Below are 19969 nucleotides of genomic sequence, written 5' to 3'. Positions count from 1 at the left end.
AAGTGATTGGTTGAAAAAGTACATTGACTTTAATACAGAAATGAGAACAAAAGCTAAAAATGATTTTGAGAAAGATTTCTTTAAACTAATGAATAATAGTGTGTTTGGAAAAACAATGGAAAATATAAAAAACAGCATTAATATAAAATTAGTATCAGATGGTAAAAAATGTGATAAATTTATAGTTAAACCAAATTTCAAACATAAAACAATAATTAATGAAAATCTGGTAGCTATTCTTATGAATAAAACTGAAATTAAATTTAATAAACTAAATTATGTTGGAATGAGTATGTCAGATTTATAAGAAGAATTAATGTACAGTTTCCATTATGATGTAATGAAACCTAAATATGTTACAAATATTGAGTTATGTTATCAAGATACTGATATTTATATATACAATATAAAACAGATGACTTTTATGAAGATATGAGAAATATGATTGAACATTTTGATACAAGTGATTATGCAACAAATAATGTGTACAATATACCACAAATGAACAAAAAGGTATTAGGTAAAATGAAAGACGAATGTAATGGTAAAATAATCACTGAATTTGTTGGTTTGAGAGCTAAAATGTATGCATATTGTGTTGGTGAAAAAGAAAATAAAAAATCTAAAGGTGTTAAGAAATCAGTAGTAATGAATAAAATATCAATTGATGACTATAAAGTCTGCTTATTCAATAATAGTGAATTATTTAGATCAATGAATTTAATTAGAAGCTATAAACATGAAATATATACAGTGAAATTATATAAAATAGCATTAAGTGCAAATGATGATAAAAGACACATTCTGAATGACAGAATAAATACATTACCACTAGGACATTATAGTTTATTGTCAATATTGTATATATGTATATATTATATAAACGTAATTATTTGTAATTGTGTATATGAATATGTACATAATTATTAGTTGTTATATATTATATTTACTATATAAAAATCATTATCAGTAGTTTTATATATTGTTTAGATTTTTCATTGTTATCAACAGTTAAAAATTATAAAAGTGTCTCATTTTGGCATTTCCCTAATTATGTGGTCGTATCATTGTAAAAATATGAACAATAGCTGATTTCGATGTAAAATGGTCTAAAAATAGCCATAAAATAGGGTTTAAATAGCTGATTTTGGCAGTTGGTCCAGAACATACATATCCTATCTACTGAGGGAATTTGATTATCTCTTCCACAAGTCCCGGTTTGTCTGAAAACACACTGTTATTCCTCATTATTACTTCATACAGGCCTCGTCATTGTTCACGTGTTACGTTTGACACGCCGTCTACAATACTTTCCATTTCACTTTCTACACTATTGTCAATGCCGAGATCCCTCACGTTGCAGTAGTTCACATTCATACCTACATCAATGTCATCCGGCCAGTTAACAATGTGTATAGGCCGGCAGTTAAGTCTGGCACGGCGACAAACTCTTGTTCAAATCGTGCCCCACATATCTCGAAGTTGACAAAAATCTGTTTCGTGACCGGTTTACTGGCCTTCCCAGTAGCACCGATAATTTTGACTCCTGTTACTGGCATAACTACGATACCAGGGCTGTCTTTCAGTAATTGAAATATTTTCTCAGTTACAGCACTCAATTCTGCAATGGTGTCAATCAACACGTTTAGTTGTAGGGCGTGCGTATTAACAGACACTACTAAATGTCTACACTTATCCTCGACTGTTTCTTTATTTACTCACAATAAATCCTAGTCTATATCCAGGTAATTCCAGAAAAAAACCATCCAGCTTTGATCCTAAATCCAGCTTATCTGGCGGTTTTTTCAGCCTCTGTTTGCATACAGTTTTAATTTCAACACGTTTGTCCTGAGGCTTAGTCTGTAGCTTCGCCTCCAATACTGAAACCTTTTCCTGTAACTCGTCAACTAGTGAGTGTTGCTCTGCTATCAACTCACTAATTGTCACCTTCGTTGATTCGTCTTTGCTCAGATTGATCTCATCTGCCAATCTACCTGGAGGAATGTGTCCAGTAGTATCTACAAATACTTTTTCTGGATCTGCGCAACCCACACTGCTATCGTCCGACCGTGTAACGTCAGCTCTAACCTCATACACGCTGTAATCTATGTGCTTTTCTACAAATCGGGTCCGGCTATCACTAAAATTTTTGTGATCTTTCTCCTTAATACTCTCGCAATGTTTAAACTGGAGTTTTGCGTCGGATGGGTCGGCTACATCTACCACTATAACTTTCAGTAAAGTCTGCCAGTCAGGGTGAGAACTTTCCGTTACTACTTCAACATCTAACTCCTGCGGGACGAAACACGACGAATCTTGGTCGTGATCCCCATTAACATCAACCATTTCTGGTAAAGTCTGCCGGTTAGGGCCAGAACTATCTGTCACTTCACAAACACTACCTTCCTGCGGGACGAGATGCGGCAAATCCTGCCCGCGCTCCCCATAAACACTTCTCCAGTACAGGCCCCTATAATCTCTTAGTTCGCCGTATAAGCGACCGAACTGCCTTAACCAGACCTCATCCCTCTCTGCATCCCCTCGCTCGATGACGGACGTATTACCCGACATCTGATCTTCTTTCAACAATTGCGAATCATTCTTAAACTCAATCTCCAGTTCCGTTGTGGGTGTTACAGCTGCCACTCTATAATCGATTTCCGGAACACTACTTAAATTGTTCTCACTGTCAGTGAATGTATTTTCTACTGCCGTGTCTACAGCTGATCTACTACTTGTGGGCGCACTCCTTTCTCTTAACACTGGCACACTCTCCCGCTGTTGATTATTCCATACGGAATTTTCATATCGACGACACCTGGGTTTTCTCCTGTTATTGGGCCGCCAAAATTTCTCCACGCCCGGTCGGCCCCTCACCGGCGCGGCTAATGGTTTCCCTATCTCGTCCCAGCAGATCTGCTCCACAGATGCTGCTGAGGCGGCTTATCACACCCTCTGGCGTTATTACTATTCTGTTAAGCCCGTATCACGTTAGTATGATACTGGTTTTCGTCATTACCGTTACTATTGGCATTGTACCGATTGTCATTACGGTCTGAACCATTACTGTTATTGCTGCCATGGTTGCGGTATGCATTATTCTCATGGTTATCGTTGTTGTGGTTGCTGTGGTACCAGCTGTTGTTACCATGGCCGCTACCACTGTCGCGATTATTGCGCCAATTATGCTCGTCCTCAACCCTTTCCAGGAAATCATTGGTTGTCTTGTAATTGCTTCCTACTTAGCGTTTTGTATCATCTGGAAGCTTCTTGTAGAGTTCCCAGATTGTTTCGGATTCCGTGCGTTGATCACGCAAATATTCCAACTTGCGGATCCAGCCCTCACAAAACTCTATCGAGCTTCGCGCATTCGCATCGAAAGGCCTCTATACAACAAATTCATGCCAGACACTTTGTTGGTTTTGCTCTGACCAGTATTCAGCCGGAAACAAATTTTTAAACTCGTCAAAAGTCAGGTTCATGATGTTGACGTTTAAGCCCCAACGCTTGGCATCACCAGCCAACACGTCAATAACCGCATGAAATTTTCTCTCATTAGTCCATGATCTGGGTAAAACTCTTTCACAATTTTCAATGAAATCCGTCGCATGTATACTGACTTCTTTCAAGGGATCGAACCGCTCGTCTTTCGTCAACAATTCCAAACTATGTGCACAGATTGACACATAGCTCTGTTTTTCGTCAAGTTTCTTTTCTAATTCCGAAACTCTCATAATTACTTGGCAAGTGGTTGTTGCAAGCGTTCGTTTCCACTTCCCACTTTTTCTCTTTGCAGGTATTAGCATGCTTCCTCACTTTAGTATCTACTTCGGACACTAAAGCCTTTAAAGTTTCCACCTTCTGTTGATCATCGATATCATTAATTGAATTTGATCCGTCACCTTATTCTCGATGATCGGAGCAACTGCTTCTCCTACACTTTTCTCGAGTCTGCTAATTTCGGAATCAAAACGAGTGCTTATGCTCGCAATTTCCGCCTGAACGCCTATCATTTCCTGTTTAAGATTACCGATTTCGGTATTAATTACAACACTATCTTCTTTGATTTTATCAACTTTTGAGTTAACAACTTCAACATTGTTGTTAACAGCATTAATAGCTTTGTTCTGATTGTCTAGCTTCCTGTCAATTTTTTTAGACTGAGCTTCTTGCTTGGCAGACTGAGCTTTAATTTCTGCCGATTGAGTTTCTATCTTGCAAGAGTGAGCCTTGATTTCGTTAATTAAAACATTCAATAATCAGCTAAATTCCCGTAAACCAGCGGTTTTACTTCCGTAGCGGTTGCCTCTTTAATTGTCCTCCCGTATTCGTCATCAAGGGCTTCAGATTTGATTTTCACTTCCGATACCGAAACATTTCCTAAAGTTTGGAATTCCATTTCTGCTCTTTGTAGCGTTCTTCCGGTCGCGTCTTTCATGCTAGCCGCCTGCCCCTGAACAATGGGTTCCGCGGTGCGCGTTTCCCACTGTTCGACCGTTTGTTCTGTACCCAAGTCTACCAAATTTTGGTAATTGGTGCCCTCACTCATTTTACTAATTTTCAATATGAATGCAAAATCTCAAATCTAATTAGGATTCCTCCCACTACTTATTCTCGCTGACGTAACGACCTGTTCAGAACCAGTACTTCGTTACGAGATTTGAACAATGCAAAACTAGTGTCCAGAACAACCTCACATCCGAAGATTTTCCTGTCACCAGGTCGCCACATGTAACCTCCCCCTCACTTATCGACCTTAATGACGGTGAAAATTAAACCACGTGCGCCTAATGGAAATTTGGGAAAAGCAATCGTCACCGAAAATAATTTATCGGCAAAGAGGGAGGAAAGGGTTGCATCTAAGTGAAAGGAAAATGCGAATGAAATTGGTGAAAATTAATTTTGAGAAAATGGTAAATTTAATAAAGAAAGGAAATGTTTGAGGAAATGGTAAAATTAATAAAGAAAGTAAATGAGTGGTCGTTACATTAAGAATTATTTGTTGTAAATTAGATATTTGAGATCTGGGGAAAATTACGGTCGCCACTCCTATGGACAACTGCTATAATAACTGAAAATGAAAGATTAATGCACATATAATTAGCACTAAAGGCGTGGCAACTGGAGGTTGACATGTGTCGTGTGAAAACTGAATATTCGTCTGAAGTAATAAATTTCGCTACACTCTGCCTTAATTTAGCAAAAGAATTATGAAAACCGGAAAATTTAAAGTTAATTTAGTGACTGAAATTGATAGTGAACTTTGTATCTGAAGCAGTACGAAATTCAATAAAATAAGTTTAGTCTTGGGATACTTCAACAATCATTTCAAAAGATACTTGAATCTAAGCAATTTAGAAATACGAGATTTAACTTTGAACTTGAATTAAATGATTCTGAACAATCAACCATAGTAAAATTTAGTACATACCAAGCTGAGCTGCAGTCACAGGTAAACTAAAATATGGTAACAAAACTCGCACTCTTAATTTCTGCACGTGTAATCTAAATATTGTAGCCAGCTGTGAATACTTTAACTGAACTTTGAAATTAAAGCCATGAAATAGAATGATATTACTTTAACGTTGGCGTATTAATTTCAATGACACTCGGGTTCATTCCGGAAAAGGAAGGGAGCCTGCTTGGTAATGTAGTTGGGACAATGAGCAGCAAAGGTTCATGCAAAGTTGGTGTATTTTTTTATGCAATAGTTTGAAAAGCTGAGGTCTGCCACACAGTTCTAAAACTTTACGTGCTTTTAGTCTTACTTGTTGGTTGATTGAAGGTTTGAAGTGGTCGATCGAGGAGGTGGCGACAGTCACTCATTGTCGGCCGTCGCTGTTGCAGAAGCTGGATGTTGGCGCGCCTTCTTCTCGACACGGTCACCAGGCGAAACGGACTCTTTATGTGAGCCAGCTAATGCTTCCCGTCCGCAACACCGTGTCAGAAACTATCATATCAAGTCGAGCGCAATTACATGATGCCAAACCCTGAAAGTGCGGCAGCTCGCGGGAGCGTCACACAACACACCTGCTCCACCGCCATACTCCAGTCATACTCCCCTCTGCCCGCGCTCCCTGCAGCTGAGCTAACACTACTAAAGATCCTAAACACTTTGGTTCTCCACACGACCTATCGATGTAATCGTTCGATAGCATAGTTTTCCCTAGGCAAGACGCAGCGTAAAAATGCAAATAATATTTAGAAAACGAACCAATTATACATAGACATAAATGCATAAATATATATATATACAAATAGTAAAACAATTACAATATATAGAAACACAGAAATGTCACATTTTCAGGTAACAAAAAAAGGAAAAAAATTATAGTACAATAGAGGATATGCATTTCCGGCATTACAACTTCTCAGAGGAAGTTGCGCACAAAGGCTGCCGCGACAGTCTTCGCTGTTGCCTTCGGTAATGGGGTTAAAGTTACAAATTTCTTGACGAGTTCAATAGTCACCAACTGACACCGATATCCATTAACTGTCACGGGCAGTGGTCCAAATAAATCTGTGACGGTCATCTCGTTTAACCTTTTAGGTATTATAGGATTTAATGGTGCGTTAAATGGGTTTGTGGGTGACTTGGCCCTCTGGCAAGCCCCACATCTGCTGAGGACGCGTTTTATAAGTCTACTTATATTTGGGATGTGAACAGATTACTTTAGCTTGTTGCTACTTTTACTTGCACCGAAGTTCAAAAATGGTTCACATGGCTCTGAGCACTATGCGACTTAACTTCTGTGGTCATTTGTCCCCTAGAACGTAGAACTCCTTAAACCTAACTAAGCTAAGGACGTCACACATATCCATGCCCGAGGCAGTGTGACGATGCGTGACATTTTGATCGGTTGTAAACCGTATTTAATTATTTTATGAATATAATTAGTGTAAAACGTGTAGTTAATGTTCTTGAACCAACTGATATACAGCGGTAATTTAAGAGTAGCATCTTTATTTAATGCCCATGGAAACAAAAAAGGATCGAAAGAGACGCGATTGTACGGCCGAGGAGGAAGGACGTATTTTGTGGGGCACACACTGTTTTGTTTCGTGCTACGGAAGGCAGCCATTGGGTTGCTACACATATTTTATGTAAGTTATTCGTATTTGTTGCCAAAATAAAATTGTTATTATTATCACAAAACTAATTTCTTTGTAATAGTTGTCACCTCAAATGCTCGCAATAGCTAATTATTTTGAATAAGCATTTTTTCAGTAATTTGAGCTGCGAGAAGCTAATCTTCCGATGCAGCCTCTGGTCGGCCATTACGCGTCGAAGTATTAATTTATTTTTCAATGTGTTAACAGTATCTGTAAATGCGAGAGATTTCGTTACAAGAACCTTTTTAAATTGCAACAGACAATTAATTTAACGTTAAAGTTCATGTTTTTAAACTATACAGATTCCATGAGTTCAGTAAGTTCTATCTTGGCCTCGAAATTCTCTCAAGCCTTGCTTTGCAATCAATAAATAGAAATTAACAAAATTACATTCAATTCAGTTAACGGCAACGATATTTTAGTCATCACGTTCAAAACCTAAAGTTGGTACATGAATAACTGAGGCCCTTCAAGAACCCGTTTCATATTTACTTATGCACGTAAGTAAAAGTGATATCCCTGAGAGAGAGAATCATGCTGATAAATTAAAATAAAAAATATATAAAATATATATGCAATTTTTTTGTATATGACGTAACGAATGACACCGACGTCACAGCAGGATTCGAACCTGCGACCGTAGCGGTCGCGCCGTTCCAGACGGTAGCGCCTAGAACCGATCGGCCACCACTGCCGGCTGCACCGAAGTGTCCATGGCTAAGGTGGTAAAACAAAATGAGGCTGTTAGTTTAACTCAATCAGCACATATAGACACCAACCGACCCCTAATTGCTTCTGCCTAAAGAAGAGTAGAAGAGTGCATATTTCTTTAGCGTATGGTATTTTTGCAACGGGGAAGTCCTTTCAGTCCGCAACTGGATTTTAATTGGCCACCAAAATATCGTCGCGGTCTTGCCTCCTGGCAATGTTCGTGACTTCGTTGCTGACCATTACTTCAAATGGTGCCTGCCTAATGTAGGGGAGATTAAACCAGTGCTCGTTCATTTTATCATCTCCGCCATTCACTAAACCAACGGAATTCTGGGATAGCACGACCGGTACGACGTGCTCCGGGCCGGGAATGTGAATGACCTTGAACCGGTACTGCTGCATGTAGAGGGCCCACCGTAGTAGCCTTCCATGCGTCAACTTGGCTGTCAATAGAAATTGGAGGGCCTTGTGATCGGTATAGACCTTCGTCATTGACCGGAATAGGTAATATTCGAACTTTGTGAAAGCCCACGCGCAACCGCTAAAGCCTCCAACTCTGTGACGGTGTAATTCCTCTCTGCCTTGTTTAACACGCGATTGGCGAAAGCAATGGGTCTCGGAATAGTTGTCCCATCCCGTTTGTATTCTTGGAACAAGTTTACGCCCAATCCAGCCAGCGAGCTATCTGTACACAGACAGAATTCTCTGCTTAAGTCAACATGCGCAAGAAGTGGGGCAGTGAGCAGTGACTGCTTTAAATGTCCGAATTCGGACTGGGCGACCTCGTCTCAGTTCCAGACAGTCTGGTATCCTGTGAGAGCGTATAGCTGTGGAGTGGCAATGCATCGTATTTTTACGAACTTTTTATTGAAATTACAGAGACCTAGAAAACCACGCACCTAACTGACGTTTCGTCCTGGGTGTGGGGAAGTCTTGAATTGCTTTGATTACGTCTGCTGATACAATGTGTCCGAGAAAATGTAATTCCGTTCTTCCGAAATCAGATGTAATGACCCCTTTTTTGCTGAACGCCTTGAGGAGAGCGTCAAGAACTTTATTGTGTTCTTGCCAGGTCGTTTCGGCAATTAGTACGTCGTCCGAAGTGAATCACGTGTCACCGTGTTCAATGACTGTATAAATGGTAGATGAGATGGAAAGTCAGAGCGGCAACTTTAGGAATTGGAAGACCCTCCCGAAGCACAATACGGCTGTTTACTTTCTGTAGGAGAGGTCCAGTTCCACCTGCCAGAAGCTTTTTCGCAAGTCGACTCACCCCATGGAATTTCCGTAGGAGCTCCTCTAAACATTCGGGTCGGTCCGTCTCTTCTCAATAATTGCTTTTACCTGTCTTGAGTCTACGCAGAGATGAATCAATCCGTTGTTTTTGGCCACACATGCAAGTGAGCTCTATTCTTTTCTGTGCCAACATGTCTTTGATTTCCGCATCCACCCTTCTCTGTATATTGCTGGTATGCCATAAGGTCGTACGGCGAACGATCGGTGCGGTTTTATGCGGAACTTGTATGTGAAATCGCAAATCGTGCCCGTTCGGTCTGAAAATACTGCCTTGGCCTGTTGTAGAATCCTAAGCAATTGCTCTCGGTCTGGCTCCGATTCTATGTGACCTGTTCTTTCTACTATTAGCGCATCTATGTCCTTTTGTGCGCTCTCTGAGTCGGGACCTACGTTTGAAGTGAATCCTAGATTTTGCGGGTATTCGCCCGCCTCTATGTCAAGGTGAAACGGATCAGTGGCGTCTATCTAGACTGGCACTTGTTCGAAATCCAGCCTGACATTCTCTCCTTCGAGAGTTATGTTACACAGTTTAGGCGAAAATCTATGTGCGCTTGGTGTGCACACAGAAAGTCCATGCCGACGATTACTTCCACAGCATGCGACGGAATCATCAGGAAAACTACTGTGAATGATCGTGACTGACAGTTAAAGTTGACCTGTACCTGTCGCTTCACATCTACACATCTACTTTGCACTGTGTCACGTACTTTCGTGCTTTGCAACGACAGTGACGGCCGCTCTCTATCTGTGCGCCTTTGTAAAATATCTTCTCGGATGACTGAGACCTGACTGCCAGAGTCTAGCACAGAGGGTACGGTGACGTTATTAATGTTAATAGTCGGTACTGGGCACTTTACGTTCTTTGAGTAGTGCTTCGCTAATATCTTCAGAATTAATGAAGAATATTCCCGTACTGCTTCCTACCTCCATTCTTTCTCTCTCTATTCCCTCCGTACTTTCTGCCAGTCAATGCCGCGCATTTGTATTCTACCCGTGCCATTCCTCATTTCGCCGAGGATCGGGAGAGCGTACTTCGACTACTTCTCGCGACTCGTGGTTTTCTGAAGGCGCCGCGCGTTCCGAATTTCGCGATCTGTACCTGTCATACGGCCTATTACGCCCATTCCGCGGTCGTGATTCCGTCGCCAACGATCCGTGTTTCCACGTCATCCGTTTTAGCCTTGCCATGATTGTTGTGCCCCTCCCGGTGGAGGCTGGGGTTCGTCTCTTCTACTTTATTATTTTATTGCATCCTAGGCTTACCTAGCTCTTGCAAGAGATACAGGAAGGAGGTATTGTTGGGCAAAGCTCTGCCTGCAATCGTTTTCTCCCACCGAAGTTTCGCAGGTAACTTTGTCATGCCGATCCTGATTAATTCCGGCGCTGGATATGGCGCGTCAAGATACTGGTTCCTTCGCATCATGTCTCGGAAGAAGATGGCACGATAAGGGTGCTTACAATCGTTGTAATCCGGTTGCATTAATATCGCGAATTTCGTTCTGTCTCGCTTTGTGGCAGACCAGAAAACTCTAACGAATGCAACACGGAACTCCTCATACGTCTTGCGTAAGTCTAGCGACGGTTGCATCCTAACGGCTGCTTCATCTCTTGGATGAGTGTACACAACACAATTTCCCCATAAATCCAGCAGTGCGTGTCGAATTGCGAAACCCACGCCTTCACATATTGCGGATTTAAGTGGTCGGGGAATGTGGAGTATTTCAGCACCGAGACAAAGTGCTTCTTGCACTCTTCGTCATTCTCTGACGTGCTTGCGGTTATGCGCGTGGTAGCGGAGTCTCCGCCTGCTCTCCGCAGAGTGCATAAACGCTCCTGTAGTTCCCGTAATTCATCGTCTTCGTCTGTAGCGTTCGCGCTCGGTCCCGAAACGCGTATTTTGTTTTGCCCGTTTGCTACGCGCCCTGCCGTCTCGCCCTGACATCGGAGCCGCATCTTGTAACACCTCCGATTTATTTATCTCGACCCGACCGGATCTGATAGCAGCCCAAATAATTATTAATTAATGAGACCGTGTACCTAATGGGGCTGGCAATCGGACTTTACTGCTACGGAGTTGTTACATTCGATTTTGTCCTTCTCAAATGCTGTAATAATGAAATGTCTGGTAACAAGAAGAACACCAACACAGCTTCACTAATCAAGAACCTATATTCGTCTCAAAACCACAAAGAGAAGGAGACAGCCACTGCCTTCGTCATACATATTTAACTACGGCTAATCTCAGCACAGGCTTCTTCGTTATTCATAATCGTCACACGCTAATACAATCACTGCAATCCAACACTGCAATCCAACACTGTAATCCAAATGATGCCGGCGCGGTAGACGCGAAACCAAAAATATCGGCACAGAAATATCACTGATCACTCTCGTAATTATACTTCTTCACTTTCCCGTATTATTCTAACACAAAGGGGTTAAACCGCGGCGATGGCCACTCCCTTTGTCGGTAAAGCCTTGCATTACAGCAACAGGCCTGCACACGGCTCGGCCCGCAACCTGGGAACTGACTCAACTCCACACTCGCTCTCGCAACACGATAGTATCGATTGTTTGCCCTATCGACCTGTGCCGAGTGCAAACTTATAGTAAGGGCCTACGGACCCCTTACATCCCCGCCCTCGAAAACTTCTTTGCAGCCTCTGGCGTAAAGAATCGGCAAGGGAATTAGACATTGCTACATCTGAACAAAACACATAGTGTAAATAATTAATGAAATTACAATTCACCAAATAATCCCTCGACTCCGGTAGTGGGCTGCCTCCACAATAATTTCTACAAAAGGTTATTGTATCTCATAAACATGGCATTGTCCAAATCACAACTTTTATATCAAGCAGCAATAATCCTCTGTAGTCCATATTGAATGTAACACACAACATACAATCAAAAATTATTACGTGAACACATGACATATGAATTATTATATCACAAAATGGTTGTTACAGGTTTTACCCCCATTCTCAGGTAATCGTGGATATGAAATATGAAGTTCTAGTTACAATACATCAGAAAATACAATGCAAATAAACATCCCCTTTTTCAAATGTCCGTTCAACAACTAAATGTCCTAAATATATCTTAGTAGGTTTGTTCGGGTCCTTGTAGCTCTTACTCTTGACTGGACCTTACCTGGAGTGTCATTTAGTTTTCCGGTCCCTCCACCTCTTCCTCTATAATCAGACGAATGATTAAAATGATTCCTTGGGTCATTACTTCCCTCTCGGTTTTGATCATTAGCTTGATTGTGTTCCTGTGGTCGAACAGATTCCAACTGTTCCAGTATCTCCATCAAGGCCTCCCTATCTTTAATTAGGCTCCCGGATAAAGTTTCTTGCATTCTCTGATTCAATCTTCTTTTTATCGCTGATATCATTATGTCATCACTCAGGGGTTGTTCCAAGGTCTCGTTCAATTACCACAAATGTTCGGTAAACTCTTACAACGCTCCTCTCCATGTATTAAGTGACTTGCGGTGTAGTGGGTCCTCAATTGCTGCACACTGATGACTTTTGGACCAGTATTTCTTCAAGAATTCTCCTTCAAACTGATCAAAACTAGTAGTCCCTTCCTTCTTCTTGACTCCCCAAGTGAAGGCCTCGCCTTCCATTGCAACCCTCTGGTTATCCTCTTCTCGTTGCACGGCTATAGCATTTCTCAGATTGACAGGCAATTGGTTTTGCCTATCTCCTATCCCCTTAACTGCATCGTTGCATTGTTTCTGCATCTGCGTCACCTCGGTGATCCTTTCTCCCAATTCGGCTTTAGTTTCTTCAACATCGTCTTCTATCTTTTCTGCTAACCTTCCCTCCATATTCTCCATGTCTCCCTGGCCTTGGTCTCAGCTCTTCTGTAGCTTCCTCTCTCCCTCGTCGATGTTCATCTTCAGTCGTTCTGCTAACTCCTGCATTTCCTTCTTCAGAATACATTCCATCTTCATTTGCAATGTTTTGAATTCTTGTGCTATGGTTTCTTGTAAATCTTCGTTTAATGATTCTCTGAATTCTCGTAAATCTTCCTGTATTGATTTGTGGAATATTTCTTGCCTTCCTTTTGTTTCTTGAAAATATTCCTTTAATGATTCTCCAGTTTTTTGGAAATCTTCCTTTAATGCCTTGGTCTCCTTTAGCAACTCTGCTAACATCGACCGTATATCTGCATCCTCTGAAACTGGCTTATCTCTCGTCGTTTGTCCTGGTGTCTCGGGATAACTAGTTGAATGTGCTGATGGGCCATCTAATGACAATCCATAATCACTAATTCCTGAATCATCTCTGTCTTCCTGTCCTATCCCTTTCCTTTCCACTACTGCCTCACAAACCTGCTTATCTTCAGTAGAAATGTTTGGTTTATTTTTAATGCACAGGCAAGTAATATAAAATAACTTCTAGTAACCCAAAACACTCCTAATTACCATGAAACTAATCAAACAGTACCTGAAGTATTTTTCAGTAAATCCCAAAATTGATACAATATGCATGAGTACTGAACATAATGACTCTCAAAACCTAATAACTTCAAATATCAATTTTCACATACACAGTTTATGTAAAATGTTCTAAATAAGATAAATCACACCATTCACAAAATTTATAAATGTAAAATTCCCAAAAACAATGAACATATCTGTATAATTATCATTTAGACAGGGCAGTATGCATAAATAAGTATGCTATATTTCACAGTATGTTTTGCAAACTTTCTGGAAATTACTGTAATTGGGCACTTTTCCTATTGTGAAACTCAGTTTACAATTGTTTATTTACCGTGAAGACTGCACACTATAATTTAATGTTATGCCAACCAGTCGTCTTCACTCATCAACTGATGTTACCACGAGTCGCGATGTTTTGACGTTTGAAGTGGGTGTGGCGCTGTACTGCCGCCGGAGCCACGTGAAGTCGCGCTGAAGATCTGTGGCGAGTCGTCGTAGTTCTCCGTCGGCCGCTCCGTGACGCTGCAGGCGGGCGTAGTTTGTAGTTCAGCCGCTAGATGCCGTGTCGGCGCTCGGTGTCTCGAAGTCGCGCTGCTCGCTGTGGCGGGACGTTGTAGTACTCGGCCGGCCGCTCCGTGGCGCTGCAGGCGGGCTTAGTTTGTAGTTCGGTCGCTAGATGCCAGGTCGGCGCTCGGTGTCTCAAAGTCGCGCTGAAGACCGTTGGTGTAGTGTGTCTGTGCTTGAACTACTCCTCGCACAGGTAGTTGGGATGACGTGTGAAATCACCTCGCAGATCGAAGTTCTTTGGCGCAGCTGCTACAGGGGTCTGCGTGACGTCACTCAACAATTGCGTCGCCACAATAAATTGTCGCCTGAATTAACAGTTTATGGGTCCACATGAAGCTGCCCGATTTTCACTATTCAAAAGGCAATTTCAGTCAAAATATTACCACTAAACACTTCTTTAAAACTTTCGTGACAAATTCTTAGTTCGTTTTGCTATAGTAATGTTCTCACGTGTCTTTCTTTAATGTTCACTTTTCACAGTTTTTCGCGCGGATTTACGCATTTGCACATTATAACACAGTTTATTGACACTATTATTCTTATCTAATATGGCGAGAAAAAACAGTTTGGTCACAATCATAAGATGCTATTACTTCGTATTGTTAAAAAATGCACTGATTCTTGTCGCGATTTTAAAGATTATGCTCTGTCTCGATCCGACATTGAAAAAAAAATATTTTCTCGGTTAAGCAAGATAAAATTATCTATTGTTCTTTACGATTAGTCCGAAAATTGCACTTGTCCTTTCACGGTAAGCCAAGGGTGTAACACCTCCGATTTATTTATCTCGACCCGACCGGACCTGATTGCAGCCCAAATAATTATCAATTAATGTGACCATGTACCTAATGGGGCTGGCAATCGGAATTGACTGCTACGGAGTTGTTGCATTCCATTCTGTCCTTCTCAAATGCTGTAATAATGAAATGTCTGGTAATAAGAAGAACACCAACACAGCTTCACTAATCAAGAACCTATAATCGTCTCAAAAACACAAAGAGAAGGAGACAGCCAGTGCCTTCGTCATACATATTTAATTACGGCTAATCTCAGCACAGGCTTCTTCGTTATTCATAATCGTCACACGCTAATACAATCACTGCAATCCAACACTGCAATCCAACACTGTAATCCAAATGATGCCGGCGCGGTAGACGCGAAACCAAAAATATCGGCACAGAAATATCACTGATCACTCTCGTAATTATACTTCTTCACTTTCCCGTATTATTCTAACACAAAGGGGTTAAACCGCGGCGATGGCCACTCCCTTTGTCGGTAAAGCCTTGCATTACAGCAACAGGCCTGCACACGGCTCGGCCCGCAACCTGGGAACTGACTCAACTCCACACTCGCTCTCGCAACACGATAGTATCGATTGTTTGCCCTATCGACCTGTGCCGAGTGCAAACTTATAGTAAGGGCCTACGGACCCCTTACAATCTCCTTGAGGGTCCTCTCATTTATTGCAGTTTGCGTTTCGTTGAAAAGCAACAAAGATTGCACTTCGTCGCACTCGCCGACCGGGATGGGAAGCGTGCGATCAGAACTCCCTTCCGCGCGTAAAGTGCAATTTTCGACAGCTGAGGCGAGCACCCGCATTCTTTTCCGCAAATCGCCCATCTGATTCTGCAGTGCTGTCTCACATTGTGTGACTTGCTGCCGCGCCTCTTAAGAGTGCTAGTTGCTGCTCTTCGCAAACACCATTTACTGCATTTTCTATGATCTCTGGTCAAATGCAACTTCTTGCCTTTCCGTGAGACCGTGTTCTATCGTGGCCATTTGCGTCTCTATTCTTTCCGCGGGCTCGTTGACGCCTCTTCGCAGTTCCGTGAGCTCAGTTCGTACAACTTCACTGCTTATTCGATTATCCAGTACCAGCGCTCCTACGTCACTTTCCAGTTCTTGGAGCATTCGTGATTGTTCGGTCAGTCTAGTCTCGTGCTCGTTAAACCGAACTTCGAACGCTCCTTGGAGGCGTTTGTCTGTTCCTCCAATACCTGTTTGACGTTATCCCCTATCTCCTGTTTTAATTCGTCGAAACGTTCACCGATCGTATTTAAGCGTTCACTTTTCTCAGTAAAACGTTTGTCTTGGCGTTCCTGGAGCGCAGTGAAATGTCCATTGAGCTGTTTGTGTTGCTCAGTGAGCAGTTTCGCTAGTACCTCTATCGTTAGGCTGTTATTCTGTGAGCCGACCAGTATGGCCGAGCGACTCTAGATGCTTCAGTCCAGAACCGCGCTGCTACTACGGTCGCAGGTTCGAATCCGGCCTTGGGCATGGACGTGTGTGATGTCCTTACGTGAGTTAGGTTTAAGTAGTTCTAAGCCTAGGGGACTGATGACACCAAATGTTAAGTCCCATAGTGCTTAGAACCACTTTTCATTTATTTTTTTTTTTGTTATTGGAATTTTTTATTTTTCTTGTTTGGCGGTAGTTACCTTCTAAAATACTTTCAGTAATTAGGTAAAACACATAATTATTACGGTAGTAAGTAGGTTAACTGAAAACGAGTGGTGTGAATCATGATAGTGTTACGGTGCTGCAGGCACACTTAGAATTTGTCCCGGAGCGCGAACCTACGGGTAAAGTCTGGCGACGGCGGGCCAGCACTGCAGCCGCCGCGACATCAAAAGGACTCGAGCAGAAGTGCGCCAGGAACCCTCCGCTCTGCGTCGCCTTCACACCTCGAGACATTACAGCGCCACGGCTATATAAAGCCCACCCTGCTGTCGCAGTCATTCAGTGTGGACAGTTTCGTTCAGTGCATGCTGCAGACGTGTTAAGTGTTCCGACCTTCATGTCTAGTGTACTATTTTGTATGACTACATTTTATTCGTTTACTTTAGTCTCTCAGTGTATTGTGAATTAAGTTTGCAATGGATAAATTTGATAACAAAAAGGCGCTCATGGAATTTGATACTGCAAGTCAACCTCCAATAATAATTATTGTGTCGTCTTCAGGTGAGAACCGTTCACAGCCGAAACCAGGACAATCTGGTAAGAGAAGTTCATTTCAGAAGTCTTGGTTCATCAAATACATGGCTATAATATGAAGCATCTACCGAAAAAGTTTTTGGCAAAACCTCCAAACAGGCAGATGTTAAAAACCTATTACAATTTTCTTCAAAAAAGAAGATCCATTTACTTCCGTAGGGTTTTCTAACTGGAAAAAGGCTTTGGAAAAACTCCATCTTCATGAGAATACATCTACGCGTGAAGAAGGTGTTCTGAATCTAAATTCTCTCACTAACCGAAGTGTGGTCTCCCAATTGAATGAACAGTTAGACAGTCATATGAAGAAAGGGCGTTTAGCTCTTGAGACAATTTTTACTACCGTGAAATTTCTGATCCAACAAGTAGAAGCAATCAGAGGGCACGAATGTGTAAACTCAAATATTTGCAATTGTTGAAACTCCGAAAGAATGACGTGCCTGAGTTTAAAGATTGGTTAGGGCGTTCGAGCTATAAGTGGACATCTCACGATATTCAAAACGAGGTCATTGATCTACTAGGAAAGTCTGTGTTAAGAAAGGTATTGGTTTCAAAGAAAAAGACTGAACATGTATGTTTTTGGATAGGTTCCCTCTTTATCAAAACACATTTTTTGTTTTTTAACCCAAACATGTTTCACTGCAGTTGCAGCATCTTCAGTGGCCTTTCATTTTCCACCTGAAGATTCCGCAACTGCAGTGAAATATGTTTGGGTTAAAAAAATAAAAAATGTGTTTTGCTAAAGGCGGACCGTATCAAAACATACATATCGTTAAAGCAAACACTGAAGAAAAGAGCTTCAACTCCAAGATTATTAATAAGACTGAATATTGTTCTATTATGGTTGACAAAGCAAGTGATTCTTCGATTCACGAACAAGTGTCATTTTGTATTCATACTGTTGATGATGCCTTAATCATCAACGAAGACTTTATTGGCCTGTACGAGACCCCCATCACTGAATCACAAATTCTGTTTATTTTTTTAAAAGACGTTTTTCCTCGTCTTGATTTGTCAATGGATAACTTAAGAGGACAGTGCTATGATGGTGCCTCGAATATGAGAGGTAAGTTTAAAGGACTAAAAAAATTATTTTCGGATATACAGCCAAACGCACGTTATGTGCACTGCACTGCTCACAGTTTACACTTGGCAGTTGTAGACAGTCTCCTCTATCTAACTTCTATGAAGAATATTATGGCTTTAGCCAAGGACTTAATAAACAACGTAAGGGAATCCAACAAAAGAATGGGACTTATCAGTAGCATACGCTGTGAGAGTGCCAATGACCAAGCTGGTCTACGATCCCATTCCTGGACTCGATGGACTATATGAGCTTCTAGTATTTTGAGAATATTGAAAAACTTTGAAGAGTTTCTAGAGGTTATTTAAACATTTTCTGCAGAGGACAAAACAGTGGCCGACTACAAACGTGTAGGCTACACTGAGTCAATGTTACAATTCAAGATCTACTTTTTTACGTCTTTATTGCCATGCAATGAAACCAGTAGAAGATGTCAATTAAAAAATTCCATTCTCTCATCCAAGTGTTACTCATCTGGAAAAATATAAGAGGGCTTGATGTATTTGAACACTATTGGGAATTGTGGTTAAAAGAAAAACCTTCACAAGTTGATGAACCTTCGCTTCGTCGGAATCTAAATATACCAAAGAAGTATGAAAACAACGAAGCCAGCTCACCACACACTTTCAAAAGCCCAAAAGAATACTACAGCACTATTAACATTGAAGTTTTTGTGAAACGGTGCAGTCTTGTATTACTGAGCGGTTTGGTTCAACTGGACTCACACAGGTCATTGCACTTGAACAAGAGTGGTTGCTTTTAGTAAACAGAGGTGAAACAAATTTGGAAAATCAACTGAGTTTTTCAAAAATGAACTAGACATTGAGAGAGTGTGCTTACACGTGAAAATGTTAGCCGATATCGCAAATAAAAAACAACTGGCCTTAAGAAACATGCTTGATATAAGAAAGTACATTACACAAGACCCTGCAGTTGAAGAAATGTTACGTGAAGTAATGAAGTGCATTAAGCTTCTCCGGGTAGTTTCAATCAGCAACAGCAGTATGGTCATTTAGCGATCTTAGACGTCTGAAGTCATATCTCCAATCAACAATGGGACATAAGCGATTGAACAGCTTGGCTGTTCTTCATGCCCACCGAGATGTTTTGGTTGAACTGGATATCTGACCAGTCATCAGCGACTACATATTCAGTAATCCAGTCAGACGGTCAACATTTGCACCTTTCCAAAAACAGTCTAGCCCTAATAATGGCATTTAGAGCAATATTAAAAATTTTTATGAAATAGAGAATTAAATACATACATAATGTTAAGTTTTCAATTTCGAAACATTAGTACAAGTTTAGTAATGTATTACTGTATTACTAGAGTGCTGTAATAGTTATTTTCAAATACTTAAATATTTTTAGAGTATAAGACCTAATTAAAACCCACTATTTACATACTTTTTGGCTGGAAGTACTAGGCATACTGTTTTAACTTTATCAACAGTATTAAAGCTTTAACTTTGGGATATTGTTTTTATTTAATGAACCCTTAGCTTTATTCAAAGTAAGCTTAAATTAGCTATTTCACTTATTAATCAAAGTGCTATTACTGTGTGACAGCAATATTTTACGATTAATTCTTTTAATGATAGTTTAGGATTTAGTTAAATATAATTTCGTCTTTTCAGAGCTATATGTTCACTATTCTGTAACAGTCTATAAGCATGATTATTACTGTACATTAAATTAGATTTTTACAAAAATATCATTGGTATTTATGTTTTGTTTCTTTTTTCAAA

Source organism: Schistocerca americana, chromosome 8, assembly GCF_021461395.2.
Source record: "Schistocerca americana isolate TAMUIC-IGC-003095 chromosome 8, iqSchAmer2.1, whole genome shotgun sequence".
Classification (NCBI taxonomy): domain Eukaryota; kingdom Metazoa; phylum Arthropoda; class Insecta; order Orthoptera; family Acrididae; genus Schistocerca; species Schistocerca americana.
Note: the sequence above shows the minus strand (reverse complement) of the source record.